The 19,203-nt window shown below is 37.4% G+C and overlaps 1 long non-coding RNA gene across 3 annotated transcripts in view; it reads left to right on the top strand.

Annotated features, from left to right (window-relative positions):
- Nucleotides 1-19,203, top strand: part of LOC111822268 (uncharacterized) — a 148,343-nt gene that overhangs the window by 68,144 nt on the left and 60,996 nt on the right. For all 3 annotated transcript variants that reach the window (XR_002825554.1, XR_002825553.1, XR_002825552.1), the window contains exon 2: nt 9,406-9,466. This is a non-coding gene — a long non-coding RNA (uncharacterized LOC111822268). The remainder of the gene's footprint in view (nt 1-9,405; nt 9,467-19,203) is intronic.

The raw sequence follows: 19,203 nt of genomic DNA, 5'->3' as shown, positions 1-19,203 counted from the left end.
AGGGAGTTGAAGATAATGGTGATGGAATAATTTGGAAAAGGATAGTGAGAATAGCAGCACAACTGGAAGAATGTAATCGATGTCACTGAATTGTACATGTAGAAACTTTCAAAATGGTGTAACTTTGGCTATGTATATTTTCACCAAAAAAAGGTCCTCAAGGTTGAGAAGGGAGAGTGTTGACATGTCATGGGGTTGTTACCCAATGTCGTAAAACAATATATGTACTAACTGTTTAATGAGAAGCTATTTATTCTGTAAACCTTCATCTAAAGTACAATAAAAAAAATTAAAAAATAAATAAATATTAAAAAAAAATTGTAATATTTTGGATAAGAAGCTTGGTACTCACATATGCCAGTGCATTGTCCAAAATAAATAATGCATCCGGGGATGAGTAAATTAACAACTTTGTCAATCTAATTTTAATATTAGATTTTTAGATAATTTTGTGACAGCTTTTTTTTCTGACTCTTCAATAACCACAAAGAGAGAAACTAGGGAAGAATAGTCTTCTAGAATGATGGAAAATCCATTACAATTCCCTGAATAATATGGTCATAGAAGCAACTTTTCCTAGCATAATGGTGAAACCAGCACTTTCTGATGTGATCCCACAGCAACTCCATGAATGTTTCCATCCAGAATTTTCCTAATCAACATCTGCTGGAAAACGTAAAAGAGAGAGAAAAAAAAAAAATCAATAACTGCCTAGAGTTCTGAAGTATGCACTTAGTTGCACATACATTCCTACTCAGATTTTGTGGGAATAGGAATGGGTTGGTATATTGAATCACAAAGCAAAAACAAGAAATGCTTTCTCATCTGGTCTGGCATAGGAGGAAACCACAGAACAATGCAGGCACTGACCCTGCAGGTGTGCCGGCACCACCATAACAAAGAAACATTATTCCCTGAACTCTTTCTAGTGGTATCATCATTTGTGCTGAGGCACAAAGAAGTAAACAAATGCCGAATGCTGGCTTTGCTTCTGTGCTTGCCCCACTCAGGAGTCTGAATTGGGTCAGAGAGGAAACCAATGGGAGGGGGTTTGCTGGCTGATTTTATCTGTCTGCTGATATATTGAAAAGGAGGAAAGGAGAGAATAACTTGGTGAAGATGTTGCTAGAAAATTCTATCATATTTTCTTGAAAAATTATTCTCTGTGTCAGTTGGATTGCTTTCTAATATTGACTGCAAAGGCAGGGCAGGAAATTTTCTTTTTATTAGGCGGAAGGAACTTGGTTTTAATTTCTTCTGCCCATGATTAGTTTATATTTTAGACACAGCTGACAACTCCATAGGCTTTGTTGCCTCATTTGAAGCATTATAAAACAGCAGCCTCACACCCCTTAAGATCACCTTTTTCTATGGTGGTAACACAACATAATAGAATGTCAATTAAAATTCTTAAATCCAAGGGTTTAATTTAATTCTTTTCAAGTCCATGAGGTAAGCCAAATTTAATGTTAGATTGTTGAAAAGTCAAGAAAATCTGAGGGTCACTCTAATATAGTTCGATTACAGTTTTGGAAATAAATTGAATGGTGACTGTACCTAAGTGCTGCTGATTTTACAGGTGTTCACATTCAGCTTCTGTATTCCTGGAATGTTTCGCTGTAGCATTTCAGAGATTTTTAAATTATAAGCAATCTTGTTATGAAGTAAATCGTATTTCTAGGCATCACTTTTCAGTAGCTACCAATAAGGTCATATTTCCAATAATATTCAAATTCTGAAAATTTGGGGTTACAAGTGACTTTATATAATCTTAGCCCTTCTTACAGAACCAACACAATAGTTCTATGAGTTTCCCTGGGGACCGTCTCATGTGTTTATCCCCACAAGCCTATTTCTCCATCTGATTTTCTCCTCACATTCCAGATCAGCCACAAGTTCCTCCCCATCTCAGCATAATTAACCCAGTGGTTCAAAGGACACCAAGGAGTAACCCTTGAATTGTCTTTTTCCCTCCCTTCCCAACTCCAATCTACCATTAATTTCTACTGACTCTTGTACTGCACTCAGATCTCTAATATCTCAGAAATTTCAGCGTGCTTCAGGCAACTTCCAGCAGCTGATATCTCTCCTGAGTCTGAGGCCTTTTTCCAGAACCACAGAAGGCTTACTCTGCCCACATTAACCCTTTGGAAGTCCTGAGAGATTAGCAACTCCCTTCTCCCTTCATCCCACCCCAGCAGCTCTCAACCAATGATGCTTGGGAAGGATAATTCTGAGATGGGCAGATAATTTTTTTCCGTGGTAGAAAGAGAGATGTATAAGGAGAGAGAGCCCTGCCCTTTCTTCAAACTTTGGATATGTCATGTGGGGATGGAAGGCTTTTAGCTGGTGTAGCTAGCTTGCTAACAAGCGTGGAAGGCCAAGAGAAGCAACTCGAAGCTACGACTTCACTAATTTGTTGAACTTTGTTATTGTTGTGTGCTTTTAAGTCAACTCTGACTCACAGAGACCCTTTCAGACAGAGTAGAACTGCCTCAAAGGGTTGTCTAGGCTGAAATCTTTACGGGAGCAGATCGCCAGATCTTTTCTCCTATGGACTGCTGGTGAGTTCAAACCACCGACCTTTCGGTTAGCAGCCGAGTGCTTAACTATTGTGCCACCAGGGCTCCTCAATTTGTTGAATGGACGTGCAGAAAACTACTTCTGACTTTGTCTTCATGTGAAAATTATTAATCTGCTCCTATGGTTTTATTCCTTTTTTTGCAGCCAAAAGTTGACTGACTGATATATCTGCTAGGAAATAAGTTTGAAAACGTCTGTCATAGGCCACTTGTTTTTCTTGTTGTTGTTGTCAGGTGCCATCGAGTTGGTTCCGAATCATAGTGACCTTATGTACAACAGACTCAAACACTGCCAGGTCCTGCGTCATCTTCACAATCATTGTTATGCTTGAGCCCATTGTTGCAGCCAGTATGTCAATCCATCTCCTTGAGGGTCTTCCTCTTTTTCACTGACCCTCTACTTTACCAAGCATGATGTCCTTCTCCAGGGACTGATCCCTGCTGATAACATGTCCAAAGTACGTGAGACGAAGTTTCGTCATCCTTGCTTCTAAGGAGCATTCTGGTTGTACTTCTTCCAAGACTGATGTGGTTGTTCTTTTGGCAGTCCATGGTATATTCAATATTCTTCACCAAGGTCATAATTCAAAGGTGTCTATTCTTTGGTCTTGCTTACTCATTGTCCAGCTTTCGCATGCATATGAGGCAATTGAAAACACCAGGGCTTGGGTCAGGTGCATCTTAGTCTTCAAGGTGACATCTTTGCTTTTTAACACTTTAAAGAGGTCTTTTGCAGCAGATTTGCCCCAATGCAATGCATCTTTTGATTTCTTGAGTGCTGCTTTCATGGGTGTTGGTTGTGGATCCAAGTAAAATGAAATCCTTGATAACTTCAATCTTTTCTTTGTTTATCATGATGTTGCTTATTGGTCCAGTTGTGAGGATTTTTGTTTTCTTTATGTTGAGGTATAATCCATGCTGAAGTCTGTAGCCTTTGATCTTCATCAGTAAGTGCTTCAAGTCCTCTTCACTTTCAGCAAGCAAGGTTTTGTCATCAGTATAATGCAGGTTATTAATGAGTTTTCCACCAACTTGGTGTCCCGTTTTTCTTCAAATAGTCCAGCTTCTCAGATTATTTGCTCAGCATACAGATTGAATAAGTATGGAGAAAGGATACAACCCTGACACACATCTTTCCTGACTTTAAACTACACAGTATCCCCTTGTTCTGTTTGAACGACTGCCTCCTGATCTAAGTACAGCTTCCTCATGAGAACAATCAAGTGTACTGGAATTCCCATTCTTCGAAATGCTATCCATAATTTGTTATGAGGCACACAGTTGAATGCCTTTGTATAATCAGTAAAACAGGTAAAAATCTTTTTGGTATTCTCTGCTTTCAGCCAGGATCCACCTGATACTAGCAATGATATCCTTTGTTCTATGTCCTCTTCTGAATCCGGATTGAATTTCTGACAGTTCCCTATGGATATGCTGCTGCAGCTGCTTTTGGAAAGATCTTCAGCAAAATTTTACTTCTGTGTGATATTAATGATATTATTCAATAATTTCCATATTAGATTAGATCACCTTTCTTGGGAACAGGCATAAATACAGATCTCTTCCAGTCAGTGGGCCAGGTAGCTGTCTTCCAAATTTCTTCGCATAGACAAGTGAGCACTTCCAGAGTGTCTGTTTCTTGAAACATCTCAGTTGATGTTCTGTCGATTCCTGGAGCCCTGTTTTTTTCCAATGCCTTCAGTGCTGCTTGGCCTTCTTTCTTCAGTACCATCGGTTCCTGATCATATGCTACCTCCTGAAATGATTAAACATTGTCCAATACTTTTTGGTATAGTGACTCTGTATTCCTTCCACCTTCTTTTAATGCTTCCTGGGTCATTTAATACTTTCCCCACAGAATCCTTTAATATTGCAACTTGAGGCCTGAATTTTTTCTTCAGTTCTTTCAGCTTGAGAAATGCTGAGCATGTTCTTCCCTTTTGGTTTTCTAACTCCAGGCATTTGCATATGTCATTATAATACTTTACTTTGTCCTCTTGAGCAGCCCTTTGAAATCCTCTCTTTAGCTCTTTTACTTCATAATTTCATTTGTTTGCTTTGGCTATTTGAAGTTCATGAGTAAGTCTCTTCTGACATCCATTTTGGTCTTTTCTTCTTTTCTTGTCTTTTTAATGACCTCTTGCTTTCTTCATGTGTGATGTCCTTGATGTCATTCCACAACTTGTCTGGTCTTCAGTCATTAGTGTTCAATGCACCAAATCTATTCTTGAGATGGTCTCTAAATTCAGATGGGATATACTCAAGATCATACTTTGGACTTATTCTAATTTTCTTCAGTTTCAACTTGAACTTGCATATAAGCAATTGATGATTTGTTTCGAAGTTGGCTCCTGGCCTTGTTCTGTCTGATGATATTGAGTTTTTCCATTGTCTCTTTCCACAGGTATAGGGAATTCGATTCCTGTATATTTCATCAACGTGTATAGTCACCGTTGATATTGTTGAAAAAAAAAGGCATTTGCAATGAAGAAGTTGTTGGTCTTGCAAAATTCTATCATGAGATCTCTGGCATTGTTTCTATTACCAAGGCCGTATTTTCCAGATACTGAGATTTCTTCCTTGTCTCCAACTTTCGCCTTCCAATCACCAGTAATTATCAATGCACCCTGAATTGCATGTTTGATCAACTTCAGACTGTAGGAGTTGGTAAAAATCTTCAATTTCATCATCTTTGGCCTTAGTGGTTGGTGCATAAATTTGAATAATAGTCATATTAACCAGTCTTCCTCTTAGGAGTTGGATATTATGCTATCACTGACAGCACTGTACTTCAGGACAGATCTTGAAATGTTCTTTTTGACGATGAATGCAACCCCATTCCTCTTCAAGTTGTCATTCCTGGCATAGTAGACTATATGATTGTCTGATTCAAAATGGTCAATATCAGTCCATTTTAGCTCACTAATGTCTAGGATATTGGTGTTTACGCATTTCATTTTTTACAATTTCCAATTTTCCTAGATTCATACTTTGTACATTCCACGTTCCTATTACTAATGAATGTTAGCAGCCATTTCTTCTCATTTTGAGTCTTGCCACATCAGCAAATGAAGGTCCCAAAAGCTTGACTCCAACCACGTCATTAAGGTCAACTCTACTTGGAGAAGGCGTCTCTTCCCCAATCATCTTTTGAGTACCTTCCAATCTGAGGGGCTCATCTAATGGCACTATACCAGATGGTGTTCCACTGCTATTCATGAGGTTTTCACTAGCTAATTCCTTTCAGAAATAGACTGCCAATTTCTTCGTCTTAGTGTGGAAGCTCAGGTGAAACCTGTCCACCATAGGTGATCCTGCTGGTATTTGAACACTGGTAGCATAGCTTCCAGCATCACAGCAACGTATAAGCCTCCATAGTACAACAAACCGACAAATGCATGGGAGTTGTTTTTTCTTAGTTAATACATTAAACATCCAAGATTACCACTTGCTCTACAGCAGTACTTCTCACAGGGGAATCTCTGACCAGTGGTAGTTCCAGTTGTTCTTTCAAAAATTACACAAGAGTTTGATTTCTAATGAAGAAAAAGCAATGGAATATTTTTTAATGGACATTTAATAAAACTGAAAGGTAAAGTTAATTGTGTTGATTGCAAGCATTTTTTTATTTTTAATAATTATATTCTTAAAGATTGTGCATGTGCTACAAAAACTGCATTAATCAATAAGTCCTGCTGAGTATTCAGATAACAAGGGGAAGTAAATCTCTACTAAAACATTTACAGATTATCCTCATTTGATTGCTTACATTTGGTAATTTCATATTTTGTATTATATTACCATTATTTGCATTAATTGCAAAAGTATATCAATATGTAAAAGTAATTAACTGAAGTATAAAAGCAGTGATGAAAATAGTAACTATCAGTCAAATTACAATATATACACAAAACTGACCAGGACTCCACTAATCATGGAATCTGTACTTGCTGCGACAAGTGAATTTGTGAATGTGGAAACTTTGCACAAACAGCTTAAAAATAAAAATTTAACTATTGAAATATGAGCTATTTCCATATTCTTTCCTTCTCTGCAAATTCCCATGGTTTCTCTCCTATGAACTTGGTCAAATAGTAGCATGAAGCCTTCTCTTATAAATTGTTTTCAGAAAACTGCACGGTGACCTCTCTGGCATATCAATCCAAAATTTCTAGGTCAAGCCAAAAAGAGAAAAAGTATTACATTTGTTTATGCTAAAAGAGCAAAATAGACAAAAGTTGTAAGTGGCAACATTCAAGGTTGCGTTTCTCACTGTAAAAAGAGGCACAAATTGCACCATTGCCAAGAAACTTGTAAAACCACCTTCAAAGTTAGTGGCAAATATTATGCTTAGAGGGAAAGCATAACAAGCCACTGGCAACTTCCTTTATCAGATGACAGTGTTGAGCGTTGTCTTAGTCATCTAGTGCTGCTATAACACAAATACCACAAGTAGTTGGCTTTAACAAGGAGAAATTTATTCTCTCACAGTCTAGGAGGTTAGAAGTCCAAATCCAGGGTGCCAGCTCCAGGGGAAGGCTTTCTCTCTCGTTGTTGGGTATGGAGGAAGATTCTTGCCATCAATCTTCCCTGGTCTAGGAGCTTCTCAGTGCAGGAACCTTGGGTCCAAAGGATGTGCTTTACTCCTGGCGTTGTTTTCTTGGGGGTATGAGGTCCCCCTGTCTCTCTGCTTGTTTCTCTCTTTTATATCTCAAAAAAGATTGACTTAAGACACTACCTAAACTTGTAGATTGAGTCCTGCCTCATTAACATAACTGCCTCTAATCCTGCCTCGTTAACATCGTAGAGGTAAGATCTACAACATATACGAAAATCACATCAGCTGACAAAATAATGGACAGTCACACAATACTGGGAATCATGGCCTAGCCAAGTTGACACACATTTTAGGGGGATACAATTCAATACATGACAGTCAGTGTGTAAATCCCTGGTGTTTAATGCGGAAGGACAACCATTATCACCTGTGTATGTCAGAAGGTATTTCTGTTTTGGGTTGGACTTCATTAATAGGCAGAGAAGGAAGTTCTTTTTAGCATATGTACACTACATACATGAGGGAGAAGTGCTCCATGGACTTTTTGTTGCTAAAACAATTATTTTGTGAGTCCCGATAAGCTGGAAGAAGTATAGTGGCATCAGTTCTGACAAGCTGTGTGTGCCAATTCATACCGTGATTTATTCAGATACCACTCTGGGTGGTCAACAATTTATTTCCTAATCTTGAGTAAGTGTTGAAGAAAATGGACAATCATGACAGACAGACACACGTGTGCCATATGATAAAAGAATAATTTGCCACAGTGATGTTCAATATCTATCAAGAAGGAGCATTCATAGGAGGGTATAACATTGAGGAAAGTCAAATTATTTTTAAATTAATAATATGAGTAAAACCCATTTCTGTGATTTCAAGTGGCAAATCTCAGTGTTAAAGTGATAATCTTGAATAGCTTGAATAAAGTATAGGAAGCATACAGGGACTAAACATCACTATTTTTTAATATTGAGGGCAAATTATCTTGATTTTTTTCTATACTTCTTTTTTCCTTCTCAAGTAGACTCAATTTCTTTGACCACTAATTGCCAGTTTCTTAGTATATTTAAAGTGGAGGGAAAGAGACATAAACATGGAAGAATTGGGACAGAGCATAATCATGGTGGAAATAGATCTAAAATGTAAAAAAAAAAAAAAAAAAAGACATTAGAAGTGGCAGGCTAAAATTTATAACCTACGTGCATTCTGTGACAGCCTAGAATGTGTACTGCTCAGATCTTCTGATGGTGGGGGTGTGTTTGTGTGAGAACCCCAGCTACCCTTCTGGATTCACCACCACATTCATTCTGAAGCCACACTTCCCTGGGGCTCTTCCCTGCCAGTGACTAAGCATGATGGAGGTACTAGTGTCGGTTCATCCCTGCCAAACACAGGACTCTTCTAATGAGTGATCTTGGGGCAGTGACTCCCCATCAGCAGAGCCAAAACTTTCTTAGAACAATGCAGCAGTCCAGGACTCTTCCTACCCAATCTTCCTTCCTCCCTCCTTTTCTTCACAGGTGTCTGACATGCCTCACAGTCGGAAGGTTCTACTTGCCTACCCTGTGTCTTCATCTTCATCCAGACCATTCCTTACAGGCATTCACCCAATACGCCTCTTGTGTGTTTATTCCTGTCCTGACATCTGCTTCTCAGAGGTTCTGAATTGATGCCTGTATTTATTATACAAATATTAAAATATAATGAAACATTTGAAAAGAGATGAGAGAAATAGAAGAACATCAGCCAATTCCTTTCCGCTTGTCTCCTGTGTTTATATAATGATTTCACTATTTATCTTTGTCTAGAAGTAGTTCTGAATTTTTTTCTCTTACCATTTTATTCTATTTTATTTTACCACTTGTTATATAGTTTTTCTTAAGCAGTCCTGGTGGAGCAATGGTTAAGTGCTCAGCTGCTAGCTGAAAGGTTAGCAGTTCGAACCCACTCAGTGGCTCTGTGGGAGAAAGACACGGTGATCTGCTTCTGTAAAGATTACATCCTAGGAAACCCTATGGGGCAGTTCTCCTTTGTCGCATTGGGTCACTAGGAGTCAGAATTGACTTGACAACACCTAGCAACAACAACAGCATATAGTTTTCTTAAGTTTACTTATAAGGAATATAATATTTCAGTAGATATACTATAAATTGCTTACATTATATATATTTATTATTTATATTTACATCACTTCCTTATTTCAAAGAATGCTGGAAGAAAAAAAAATATATATATATATATCCAGAATGTCTCCATTTATTTTAGGAGAAAACCAACAAGTATGCCTCCTGCATTACTACAGGAAATGCTGCTGGCCGATATTGAGGTATGAATTGAATGTTCCTTTTCAAAAGTTCAGTTTTCTCATCTGTAAAAAGGGTAGAATAAGGGAACCTCATGAATTTTTATTAAATCTATTTATATGTAATATTGTCATCTGTACTCTGTCCCCATCATATTTTTAAGTGTGTGAAAATAAACTTCTTTTAAGTGAGTCTTTAACTAACTAGTAATTGGCTAGGAGCCAAGTTATTGCTTCCTAATTTGGAATATCAGGCTATTTCCTACATAAGAAAGCAGATTATGATATTTGTTCATCCTATTGCAGAGATTAATCTATTTTCCAGTTGTGAAATTAGAGTTGTGATGCTTTTCAGGCCTACCTCACTGGATTAATTTATAATAAAATAGTAAAAGCTGTTGGATTTAAAATAAATCTGTTATTTAAAATTTAAAATAAATCTGATAGTAAATGGTTTCTCAATAGTAATTCTCCAATCCGTCAGCAGGCTGCAGCAGAGGGCTAGCTTTAGTTTAACTTAGCATGCTGAAAGTCCTTGAAGTCCTTTCTACTCTTTCTTCTCCCCTCCTCTCTTACTCCCCCTTCTCTATTCTCTCTCTCTCGCCCTCCTTCCCCATTTCTCCTTCCCTTCCTCCCTCCCTCACTTCCTCTCATGTATCCTTTCTTCCTTCCTTCCTTCTTCCTTCCTTGCTTCCTCTCTCTTCCTTCTCTTTTGCCTTTCTTCCTAAAACATGAACACAACACTCAGTTATTTATTTATGTTTTAAATGGAAGACCTGAACCTGTAACAAAACATATATGCAAATATTTGACTTCAAATAATGTTGACGATATCCACTTTCTGATTTGTTTAACAGTAGCCGGAAGGTGGAAACAGTATATAGAAGACTAGAGTAATAAAAACAGGAAATGATGAACTTACAGTTTCATTAACAAAGATAAGAATAGCAAAAACCAGATTTGGTTTAAAATATACAAACTATCAAGATGGTACTCCACTCCCAAAGCATACGCAAATGACCTCCTTTTTGATACTACGTTGGGAAAAGTGGAAGAGGGAAAAAGGCACTTTAATCACAGCTCTCGTCAGTTGCTCACTGTATCCAGGCCTCTCAATTGTGTTTCTGTCTTTAATGTAATAGTAAGCAATAATCTCACAGCTGTGCTTTGTATAGTGAACTATATAAGCATCTATATTGAGATTTCATACCCACATAACATAAAAGGAAGAGAAAAGCATCAAGAATAGTGCTTGTCCTATTGCAAAGCCATACAAAAGAACTAATGAATCTCTCTCAGAATGGTTTTGTGGAGTGACCAGCTGTAAGACTGGATTTGTATTCCATAAGGGAATCACTATTCAAAAGATGATTATTTCAAGGTTTAATACTACTTCCTCTTTGCGGCATTAATATCTTTAACAGTGGTGTCACTAGGGTTGGTATCACCCAATGAGGTAACTCATGGTGTCACCCTCTCCATGGACCTCCTCCAGTACCAGACCATACAGAATCCTAAGTAATGTTTATTATTAATTTTAATCATAGAATAATGTGTGATATAGTTGTAGATTGCTTAAATGTAATATGTCTTAGATTATATGAATACTAACAACAAAATTGTTTTGTAAATCTTCCTATGTTGAATTACAACATTATTAGTTATGACATTATGAGTAACTGAGCAGCCTTTTTTGATTTTTCTCCTTCTTTTCCTTTAATTACTACTTCATTCTCAAAAAAGTTATTGATATAGGGTCACAAATACTAATGACCACAATATTGTATCTAAAACACCAGAAAATTTGAAAAAATCAGCAACTACAAAAACACCAGCAGAAAATAACAACACGTACTTGTAGCGCGTGCTGCTGAAACCGCATGATTCAAAGTATCATTGTAACTGGGTAATAATGACAGCTTTGACCAGAACATATTAGAAGGTTCAAAAAGTAAAGTAGCATATTGAAAACATTCCCCTTGAGGACAGGATGCCCTTTAACACCACTTCTATTTAACATGGTGATAGAAGTCCTAGCTAGAGCAGTAAGGCAAGAAAAAGTAATAAAGGGCATCCAAATTAGTAATGAAGAAGTAAAACTGCGCCTATTTGTGGATGATATGATACTATTCATACAAAACTCAAAAGACTCCACAAGAAAACTACTGGCGCTAGTAGAAAGATTCAGCAGAGAAACAGGATATAAGATGAACGTACAAAAATCATTGGATTTCTAAATACCAATAAAGAGAACAACGAAAAGGAAATCAGGAAAACAGTATCATTTATAATAGCCCCTAAAAAAATAAAATACTTGGGAATAAATCTAACCAGGGATGCAAAAGACCTATACAAAGAAAACTACAAAACACTACTGCAAGAAACCAAAAGAGAGCTGTGTAAATGGAAAAACGTACCATGCTCATGGATAGGTAGACTCAACGTTGTGAAAATGTCAATTCTATCCAAAGCAATCTACAAACACAATGCAATCCCGATCCAAATACCAACAACATTCTCTAAAGAAATGGAAAAACTAATCATTAACTTTATATGGAAAGGGAAGAAGCCCCAGATAAGTAAAGCACTATTGAAGAATAACAACAAAGTAGGAGGACTCGCATTACCTGACCTCAGAACCTACTATACAGCTATGGTAGTCAAAACAGCCTGGTACTGGTACGATGAGAGATACATTGACCAATGGAACAGAATTGAGAACCCAGTTTTAAATCCAACCACCTACGGTCACCTGATCTTCCACAAGGGCCCGAAATCCATCAAATGGGGAAAATACAATCTTTTTAACAAATGAAACTGGCAAAACTGGATGTCCATCTGCAAAAATATGAAACAGGACCCATACTTAACACTATACACAAAAACTAATTCAAAATAGATCAAAGACTTAAATATAAAGCCAAAAACTATAAAGATCATAGAAGAAAAAATAGAATCAATGCTAGAGGCCCTAATATACAACATTAACAGTATACAAACCACAACTAACAACACACAAACTCCAGAAGATAAACTAGATAACTGGATTCTTCTAAAAATTAAACACTTATGCCCATCAAAAGACTTCACCAAAAGAGTAAAAATAGAACCTACAGACTGGGAAAAAACTTTTGGCTATTAAAAATCTGACAAAGGTCTAATCTCTAAAACCTACAGGAAAATCCAACATCTCTACAACAAAAGACAAATAATCCAATTAAAAAATGGACAAAGGATATGAACAGACACTTCACCAAAGAAGACATTCAGACAACTAACAGACACATGAGGAAATGCTTGTGATCACTGGCCATGAGAGAAATGCAAATCAAAACCACAAAGAGATACCATCTCACTATGATATTATTTTCATGAATCAAAAAAAAACAGAAAATAACAAATATTGGAGATGCTTCGGGGAGTTGGAACTCTTATGCTTTCGTGGTGGGGATGCAAAATGGTACAATCATTTTGGAAAACGATATGGCGATTCCTTAGAAAGCTAGAAATGGAAATACCATGTGATCCAGTAATCCCACTCCTAGGAATATATCCTAGAGAAATAAGAGCAGTCACACAAATAGACATGTGCACACCCGTGTTCATTGCAGCATTGTTCACAATAGCAAAAAGAAGGAAACAACCTAGATTCCCATCAACAGATGAATGGATAAATAAACTATGGTGGATAAATAAATTATGGTACATACACACAATGGAATACTACACAACGATAAAGAAGAATGATGAATCTGCAAAGCATTTTACAATATGGATGAATCCGGAAGGCATTATGCTGAGTGAAAAAAAGTCAATCATAAAAGGACAAATATTGTATAAGACACTACTATAAAAACTCATGAAAAGGTTTACACACAAAAAAGAGACAATCTTTGAAGGTTACAAGGGAGGGGAGGGGTGTGGATGGAAAAACACTAAATAGACAATAGATGAACGGTAACTTTCTTGAAGGGTAAGACAGTACACAATACTGAAGAAGCCAGCACAACTTGTCCAAGGCAAGGTCATGGAAGCTCCATAGGCACATCCAAACTCCCTGAGGGACCAAATTACTGGGCTGAGGGCTCTGGGGACCATGGTCCTGGGGAACATCTAGCTCAATGGGCATAATATAGTTTATAAAGAAAATGTTCTACATTCTACTTTGGTGAGTAGCATCTGGGGTCTTAAAAACTTGTGACCGGCTGTCTAAGATAGTCCACTGGCCTCACTCCAACTGGAGCAAGGCAGAATGAAGAAAACTAAATACACAAGGGAAAGATTAGTCCAAAGGACGAACGAACCACAACTATCACAGTCTTCAACAGACTGAGTCCAGCACAACTACATGGTGCCTGGCTACCACAACTGACTCCTCTGACGTGCATCACAAGAGGGTCCCAGACAGAGCTGGAGAAAAATGTAGATTCTAACTCACAGAAAAAAGAAAAAAAAAAAAAAACTTACTGGTCTGATAGAGACTGGAGAAACCCTAAGAGTATGGACCCTGGACACCGTTTTAGCTCAGTAATGAAGTCACTCCTGAGGTTCACCCTTTAGCCAAAGATTAGACAGGCCCATAAAACAAAACAAGACTAAATGGGCACACCAGCCCAGGGACAAGGACTAGAAGGCAGGAGAGGACAAGAAAACTGGTAATAGGGAACCTAAGGTCAAGAAGGGGAGAGTGTTGACATGTTGTGGGGTTGGCAATGTCACAAAACAATATGTGTACTAATTGTTTAATGAGAAGTTAGTTTGTTCTGTAAACCTTCATCTAAAGTACAATAAAAAGAAAGTAAATTAGCATAGAGTTTTAGCTTTGTAGGTATATTGATACTGTAAGCTGGGCTTACAAAAAATGTTTTTATTGTTGTAACTACAGGGATATTTTTATAAAAAATAATAAATTTCTACTGAAACACCACACAAAACTTTTATAGACGGCCATTTTCCTGTCACCCACTCTGACAATGTCACCTGATGCGGTCCCTAGTGATACCACTGATTTTTGATTGTATGCTAGCAAGTCACCATGATGAACTAAAACAGACTCCTAAACCAAAATTCATCTTCCTTTCAATGTACCCATTTACTTCACTACTTGAAAGCACTTACCCAAAGCCTCCCAAAAAACATTGCTCACACGTGAAAGATGGTAGATGCTGGCTTTTTGCTTTGGTATTTGAAGTTGAGTCTTCTTTGTTAAGTGGGAGATGTTTTGAGCTTACAGTTAATTCATGAAAGTGTCACTCTTGGTGTTCTCTAAGGTGTTTTGTAATAGAATTTTATTAGCAATACTGGAGGTTTCTGATACTGGAGTTCATTCTCTGTTCATTCAACGGTTCTTAACTGAGATATCATTACTGTGGTCGACAAGCTTTGACCAGGACAAGTCTGTGCTCATGTGGAACTTAGTACATGCCAGGGAAGAGAGACTTCAGCTGATAATTACATCTATCTTTCAATAATTACCATTGTGCTAAGTGCTATCAAGGAGAAGGACATAGTATTATGAGAATTCATAAGAAAGGCATTCGACCTGGTCTGGGGGTAGGGAAATGGATTAGGGAAGCTTCTCTCTGTGACAGATAGGAAGATTCATTAGTCTCAAGCAGTTTAGAATGAGGTTTGATTATTGTCTTTTATTTATAATTAAATGAGGAAACTATAATTAAGCATGAAGCAAAATCTTAAGTAATACAGCATGTTATAGTATGGGATAATCATTGAGGTAAGGGGGAGTACTAGACAGACAAGCTTCATTTGAATGGTAATATCTTGAATTCTATGAAGAGAAGGTTTTTCTTTAATTACAGCAAGTCTGCAAAAGTGTGGTCATTACCGCTCACACAAAGATAGACTGCATATCTTAAACAATGTGACTGTCTATAGGTTAGGACTTTGTCTTTGTAGCTCTTGTGGGAACATATAGATTGTGAAAGCATAAAAAAAAAATCACATTTTGCTATAAAATAGTATATTTTCATAGAGTCTATCTTTTATCTCCTTTTTTCTTTCCTACAGATTTTTTTCCCCAGTGTTTTAAAACCCACAGCTGATAGCAGTTTTAAATAGAGATTCTGAAGGATAGGACTATTTTTCATTAGAAGGTATATTTGCCTACTCTTCATTCACAAGTAGAGTGAATTAATATACTAATCTAAATTGAAGCTGACTGAATATTGATGAAGAAATGATAATTAGGAGAAGGTTGCACAGCAATACATAGTTTAAATATCTTTGTTAAGGGAAAAAAGAGAAGCAATAGTTTAACATTAGCAGAGAATAGCAAATTTGGATATTATAAACATAAATAAATATAAAAATACATGAGCCAGATCAACAGAATAATGGAGTATAGGTCACTCTGGTGAAGAGGTATGGGTTATAAAAATTAACCTGAGCACAATCCTGAAAAGAAATGATGGAAGCAGATAAACTGATGGAAAGAAAATTAAAACAGAAATTCATTTACACCAAAGTAAAATAGCAAAAAAAATCTCTCCTTGGTTTTTTTTTTTTTTTTTGGCAACCTTTTGTAAAAGGCATTTTGAGAAGCAGAAAAATAAGATGTGAATAACAGGGCAATATAGAAATTAGAGGAGTCTCTGAGTGGTGCAAATGTTAAAGGCTTCACTACTAGTGGGAAGTTTGGTGGCTGGAACCCACACAGAGGTGCCTGGGAAGACAGGTCTGGCAAACTGCTTCTGAAAGGTCACAGCCTTGGAAACCCTATGGAGCAGTTCTACTCTGCACACGTGGGGTCACTATGAGTTGGAATTGACTCGAAGGCAACTAACAATGACAACAACATAGAAATTAGTAAAAAAAAAAAAAAAAAGTGATTAATCCTAGGAAAAATGAAATTGAAAAACAAAATAATCAAATGTGCATAAAGAATACAGATGCTAAAGATAAAGGGTAGTGTACTTATTTTATAAGAAAGATTAACATAACAAAAATGCAAAGGTAAACAATCTAAAATGAGGAAAAACTGAGCTAACAGTTATTTACTTCAACATAGATAAACAATTTTAGAATTTTAAGAGTAAGGTTAATCACATAATAAAATTAGTATTAGAGTCATTTATAGCTCAGGGGCTGGAGTATTTTTATAGGTAGCTACACTTTCTAACACTGAGATCTATGCCCGATTCACTTGAATGTGGGAAAGACAGGCTAAGTCTCTCCAGCAAAATCTATCCACGTCTCAACCCATCACTCCTCACCTACATCCACGGTGGGGTAAGGGAACAATATGAACTTTATTAGCAGAAACAACTAAACAAAGGTCACACTTATACCTTGTCCCATTAATTCTTAAGTTGTTGTTGTTGTTGTTTGCTGTCAAGTCAATAAAATGTATTCTGCAGGCTTCATAACTTTAAATTCCAGAATTTATGTTCCCAATAGGAGGAAGAGATGTTCCTTTACTGCACTACACCTAGTCTTATTATAGTGATGGTTCTAATTAGGTCCAAGGGTCTTTCTGAAAGCTTGTTTGTTCAACAGAGATATTTTAACTCAATTATCTGGGAATAAAAGAAAGAAAAGAAAGTCATTATGTAAATGTCAGCAAATGATGGAGACATAAAATTTCTTGGGCTTTCAAATCAATTTATAATTAATAGTAAGCTGCTCCTTGCATGACTTTAAAATTATAGCCTCCAAAAGGTAGCAATGTGATTGGAAAAAATATAACATGTGTTAGTGCATAAATAAAGGTTAGACAATACCAGGAGTTTTAAGCCATATTCTCTATGATGATCCAGATAATACCGAGTAAACTCATAGTGGAAACTAGTCATAAAATCCACTGCACTAAAAAAAGTGAGTTATTGAATAGATCCAAATAAACATCCTTTTACCTACCCCTCTTCCCCTTAAAATACTAGCGATATAACTTCCCCAAAAGTTTTGGTTAAAGTTTTATTCCACTTTATGATATGAAGATGAATGGAATAACTCATGTGAAGTTAGAAATATTAGAGTCATACACTGGAATTTGAAGGCAAAAATGTGTTCAAGTGGGGACAGCATTGTACTCTTCACAGGACTTGATACTGTCCTTTCGAAATCTTTGTTGAAACTCATTGGTCATAAAGCAACAATGCTCAAAAAGCAGATTGGGTTGCATGCTTAGGCACATTATATATATTTGTTATTAGGTTCCATTGAGTCCATTTTGAGTCATAGTGGCCCCATGTAACAGAGTAGAAGTACCCCATAGGGTTTTCTAGGCTGTAATCTTTGTGGGAACAGATTGCCAGGTCTTTTCTCCCACAGAGCTGTTGGTGGGTTTGAACCTCCAACCTTTGGGTTAGTAGCCAAGTACTCAACCAAGCTGTTCTCCCTCCCTCTCCCCTTCCCCCTCCCTCTTCCTCATTGTATATATCCCCTGGGGGCAGGGGGGAACGGCCCATGAGTAGATTCCCACTCATAGTGACCCTATAAGATAGGGTTTCAAAGGCTGTAATCTTTAAGGAAGCAGACTGCTACATCTTTCTCCTGCAGGGCGGCTAGTGGGTTTGAACCGCTGCCTTTTCAATTAACAGCTGAGCACTTTAACCACTGTGCCACCAGGGCTCATTAACTCTCAGAGAAATTCTTGTAAATTACTTGTCGAGGTTATACAAAGAGGCACAGGTGGCAGCAGGAAAAGATCTCAGACCTCAGGACTCCCTGCCAAGTTCTGACTGTGAATGGCTGAAAGTAACATGTATCTGTGGGCCTTGGCACTTAACTCAGCTTCTCAGACATAGTAAAATCCACTTAATGCTTAGGAAGTTCTTTGTAAGGTGAAGGGACTCTCTTGATGGAAGCCAATTCTTTAGGGGAAGTTACTGTAATTCACACTAATTCTGATAGGAAAGGAGAGAGAAATAGCTGTGCTTGCTTTAGCTTGTGGTTTTGCCTGTAGCAGAAGAACATGTAATGGAGGAGGCTGGAACAAATGAGTGTTTCCTCTTTGTGACTGAACAAGCCACAGGATGGAACTTGATGCTTTCTTGGAGTTTTCCGGGTATCCATTCCCTTTAGGCCAAGCTGGAGTTAATCACGGTTGGCAGAATCAGCAGTCCTTCTGTGGGTGAAACGTTTGGGTTGTTTCCTTCCACTTGTGACTTCATATTTCTTCAAGGTCAGGGAAGCAACCTGCATTTATCACTCACCTTCTCCAAAGTGCAATAAGCTTACAGCTACACCGTGGTTGTACCAGCCATGTGTGAGGGGCTGCTCCAATAGCCCGGTTTACCAAGCAACATTAAATGCAAACAAGAACAAGGGAGGCCAAAGAGTAGTTTACTGCCACCTCAGCTATTGTAGTGAATATAACATCTAGTGAAATATTATTCTTAAATTCTCCTCCTCTTTAATGGTTGCTAATTTGAGGTATAACAGAAAGACTGAACAAGAGAAGATGCACAGTATCTGTCAGTTGACCCAATTTAGCTACTGAGAAAGATTTCCAGAAACAGCTATTGTATAGTCATTAGTACTGGTTAGCAGGTGAGGATTAGATGGAATCCAACACCATGACTAAAAATAGTTGCTTAGTGTGTTTGGCTCTTGCTGTGTTTCTTAAAAGTGAAGAAGGATATTCCAAAATCAATGCACACTGGTGGACAACTGGCTGTGAATATACAAGGTTATTTGGAATCGTAACTTTATTAAGTAACTTACCCAATTGCTGGACATATCTGATAGTCTTTACCAAGTTGGAACCTGTGACGGAATTGGAGAATCAGGTTGAGGAAGGA

Source organism: Trichechus manatus, unplaced genomic scaffold (genome assembly GCF_000243295.1).
Source record: "Trichechus manatus latirostris isolate Lorelei unplaced genomic scaffold, TriManLat1.0 scaffold00147, whole genome shotgun sequence".
Taxonomy (NCBI): domain Eukaryota; kingdom Metazoa; phylum Chordata; class Mammalia; order Sirenia; family Trichechidae; genus Trichechus; species Trichechus manatus.
This window is presented reverse-complemented; position numbering and strand designations above follow the sequence as displayed.